This window comes from Anser brachyrhynchus (genome assembly GCF_964034855.1).
Source record: "Anser brachyrhynchus genome assembly, chromosome: 2".
Lineage (NCBI taxonomy): Eukaryota > Metazoa > Chordata > Aves > Anseriformes > Anatidae > Anser > Anser brachyrhynchus.
The window spans coordinates 8937436-8941587 of NC_137695.1; the positions used below are offsets into that span (position 1 = coordinate 8937436).

At 41.1% G+C, this 4152-nt stretch overlaps 1 long non-coding RNA gene across 1 annotated transcript; it reads right to left on the minus strand.

The window, feature by feature from the left end:
• Nucleotides 1-272: 272 nt before the first annotated feature.
• LOC308188976 lies at nucleotides 273-3521 on the minus strand. The gene is made up of 5 exons (XR_013945917.1): nucleotides 3366-3521; nucleotides 2785-2905; nucleotides 2540-2672; nucleotides 1175-1391; nucleotides 273-628 (listed from the first exon to the last, which is right to left on the minus strand). It is a non-coding gene; the product is annotated as an uncharacterized lncRNA (long non-coding RNA).
• Between the last annotated feature and the right edge of the window lie 631 nt (nucleotides 3522-4152).

The following is a 4152-nucleotide window of genomic DNA, read 5'->3' on the forward strand; positions in this document are numbered from 1 at the left end:
TCCTAGTTGGCTTTCAGCTGGTCCTGAGTGTTTGTCACTGCTCATTTTGCACATTTCTTCCATTAACTCTTCTAACCAGCACTTCAGGTTGGGATGCAGACCCTGACGAGACCTCTGTAAAGAAGCTCTCCAAGATGCTTGAAGATGAACATGGATGAAAAATTTAATTTAGTTTTTCTGCAGTAGCCTTGTCTGAGTGCTCCTTCCATACCTCATTCTTCGGTGGGCTTTGCCATGCTGGTAGGCCTCCTCTCCTAGGGCTTGGAAATGATTTATTGTTAATTTTGAAAACTAATTGTTAATTTGTGAAAAGAAGATTTAAATCTGTAGTTAAATCCATTTAAGAACAACCTTAGCAAAGACAACTGAAGCATTTGCTATTTATATCTTTATTTTTTATTAGCAATAAAATTCTTAGTTTCCCAGAATCAGTTCAACACAAAATTCCATTTTTTTTCAGGTTTAATTTCATTCTCGTCTGAATGAGATGTACTTTCAGGCAGTAAAATCAAAGAAAACTTCGATAAACCCTTGCAAATGACATCCTTCAAAAAGTCCTTTTCACTGCATCCATTTCAAGCAAGTTCTTCTCCAGGCTTGCTGAGGCACCATAGAAGATTCACAAGTTCTGTGAGCAAAAAAAAGAAACCGACCCTAATTTATACATTTTTAATATATAGCAGTATGTTTTAATCACTAGAGCAGAGAAGTATCAATTAGATACACAGGAACAAGTCAAAGTACTGCTTTGTCAGCAAGTTACACTCAACGCAGAGAAAGAACTGCAATACCACAATCTTTCTTAATTTGTGGTTACAGCTAAAATGAATTAAATGTTAGAATTTCTGTTCCATAGAACTGCTGTCACTTCTGTTAAATTTGTTTTTTGTTTGATTCATAAAGCACGTAAGTTTTCAAAATTTCTATCCAAGGAGAAATGACTGAAAAAAATTAATTTCACCAAAAAAAAAAAAAAGAAACCAAGGAATGCCAAACCATTTTTGCCATTCTGAAACAAAGGGGGGACAATTTTGACTGCCCTGTAAAACACAGAGCCTAGAAAGCCTGTGTATCCCACTTTGCAGAGACGTTGCAGAGGCTTCCCACATCGTGAAGCTCCTGCCCCCAGTATCATAGCAACCTTATTTTCCGATCATTTTAATAAACTAATTACCTCAAATGTATTTGGCACTGGTCCTGCGGGAATGTTGTGGGAACATTACGGCTGCGATTATTAGAAGCTTCCTATTCATTTCCAGGTTAAATGCATTTGTGGTCATTTTATACCCATTTGTTCTCCTGCCAGCATCGCCTGCAACTGTGAGCTGGAAGCCCTGAGAGCTGCAGGACACCTGGGGGTAGCACTGCTGCTTCTGCTGCTGCTTCCTCACCTGCATTTCAGCCAAAGCACATCAAAATCAATATGTGCCACCAGAAACGTCGCCTTTAGCCCCGGCTGCAACCAGCTGCTGGTCCACCCCTAATGCAAACTGTGGATCTTCACATCTGGAAGTTTTCAGGGATATACAGCTGAACAAATGCACAGAAGGATTTCAGCTGCCTAAACTCAAGCAGCTGGTGCCATTTCAGGCTTCTGCAAGGTCTGGATTGTGCAGATGGATGTGGCACAGGACCTGAAAGGGACTCACTGCTCTCTGGAGGCCTGGCAGTGTGTTTTAGGGCACCCCCCAAAACCCTATCTCCGTTAGGGACCTGAATCCTACCTGGAAGCTCACCATAGCACAAGGTGAATAGCTTTCAAGGGTTTTCTGGCTCAGTCTCCACTGACTATGATGGGTGTTTAGCCATGGTTCTCACAAAGTGCCAGCACATAGGCACCTAATTAGGTGCCCTAATTAGGGACCCGAATCCCACCTCATCTTGCAGTATTAATGGAAAAAAAATACTATATTTCTGGACAAACAGCCTCCACATCAGTGTAATCTGCTGTCTCTGTAACCCCCTCTGCAACAGAAAATGACACCAAAGGAATGATCCTGCATTAGATTTGGATTAAGGAGTAATTAAGGAAAAACTGGTGGCAGCTTTGGATAGCCATTGCTAATTACCAAAACATGATGCTTGCGTGGGCAATGGGATCCAGCTGATCATTTTAAACCTATCTGAATCTACCCCCTTATCAAAGGGGTACCACATATTCAGAACAATATTCAGAAAATTCAGCATCTTAAAAAGAGAAGGGAGCTAAAAAAATGTAAAGCATAAACAACTCTTTTCCTCCTGCTTTCCTCCAAGGAAGGGTCACAGAAACATAGGAGTATCCTTAAATTTATTGCAGACATATAAGGTTTTTTTCAGCCTTGATTTCCAGTGTTAGACTTTGACAAATAACTTTTTATGGTTGGATTTTATGCTCTCCCAAGGTGAAAGTATAAAAATTAAAATAAGTCTATTAGAAAACCTAGACTGACCTAGTTTCAGTTATCCTTAGAAGGCACTAGATAGAAAAGATAAGACATCACAAGAAAGATTTTGTCCTCTAGAAGTGTCATTTCTCATGACATTTGGTTTGTCTTACCTGAGGCCATCACAGCAGAGTCAGAAGGTCCCTCAAATGCAGAAGGAAAGTAGGGGAGAGCATTGTAATGGAGAAGAGAAGGAAGAATACAGCTGGTATTGGTAAGATAGAAACTTCAACATGTTGGACACCTCTAAATAAACGTCAATAAAATTAAATAGAAGGATAAACCAAGAGAAGATTACAACTGAATTTCTTTATTTCAAGAACATATCATCAATGTATGTTAGAGGTGGAAAGAGTACCTGAAAGGACTTGGATATGGAAGGCTTAGGCTGTCCTTGCCTCATATGAAAGGAGTAATAACAATCTCTCCCTCCAGCCAGGAGAAATGCCCACAGAGAAGAGCTCCAAACGCCTCAAAAACTGTAATGAAAATGAGCAGCAAGATAGCAAAGACTGACATAAAGGAGTTGCCAGTGAATCTGTATCTTTGAAATCCAGAGCTGTAGTAGTTAAAGCAAAACTTAGCAGTCATGAGAGGTAATGAGAGGCTTGGAAGCAAAACTGCAAAACAAACTCTTGCCTCCAGCCCCCTTGTCAGTAAAGTAGTACTGATACAGCTCAAGGACCAGAAGGAGGAGGATGGAAACAAGAACAGGAGCATGGTAGAGTCATGCTGACCCTAACCTTGAGTAATTTCACATCCAGAAGCTGGAAGGACCTACTGCCCTTCCTGAGTCCCATGTGGGACACCTGGGCAGCAACAAATATTTTAAGCTAATCTACTATCTAGCCAGGAACAGCATCATGTAATGGGAGAATTGCAAATTTAAAAGGGAGAGAAGAAAGGAAAGGAGTAAAATGACAGTCTCTTATGTCTGACCTTAAGAACAGGTAAGATTTCAGAACAGACGTGGAAGAAAAGTATAATGGCAGTAAATGATATAACAAGCAGCATGGACTTATCAAAGTAAGATCAGGAACATAATTGGCTTTATGGATGCAGAGAGTGCAGTAGAGCTCATCCATGCTGGCTTGGAGAAAGCATTTGATTAAATACCATCTGGGAGATTAGCTCAGATGGGGAGGGTGGAAGCTAGATTGACTGCAAAGTGGGTGTGCTGCTGGCTGAAGGGGAGAGGAAAACATACTGTTGCAAAGGTGAGGATCAAGCTGGAGGGGAATTACTAATAGATTTCCTCAACAATCAGTCTCGAGACCAATCTTTTTATTAATTACTTGGGCACAGAAAATGCCTGACAAAATCTGCTAGTGACAAAATTTAGAGGCGGTGTCAATATGGAGGTGGAATGAGATAACAGCTGAAGCAGCACATGATCCTGAGGACTGAGGTAAGAGGAGAGAGGGAAAACTCATTGGTACAAAATGCAAGGTAATTTAACTGGGAACCAAATAAACAGGCAGCTTTCTGACATAAATGTGTAGCTCATCATCTGTGGAGCACCAGCTGATCAGAGTGACCAGTGTAATGCAGCTGGGAAAATGGAAAATCTGGTCTTAGTGCTAAGATGGGCTGGGTCCTAAATCCCTTAGAGGATCTAGGAAAGGTCTCTGTGGTAGAGGTAGGAAACACGATTGTCCTGGTAAAGAGTATTAGTGCCCCTCATCTGTGAACTGTCCCAGCTGTCATGGCCTGTGGTCAAGTGAGA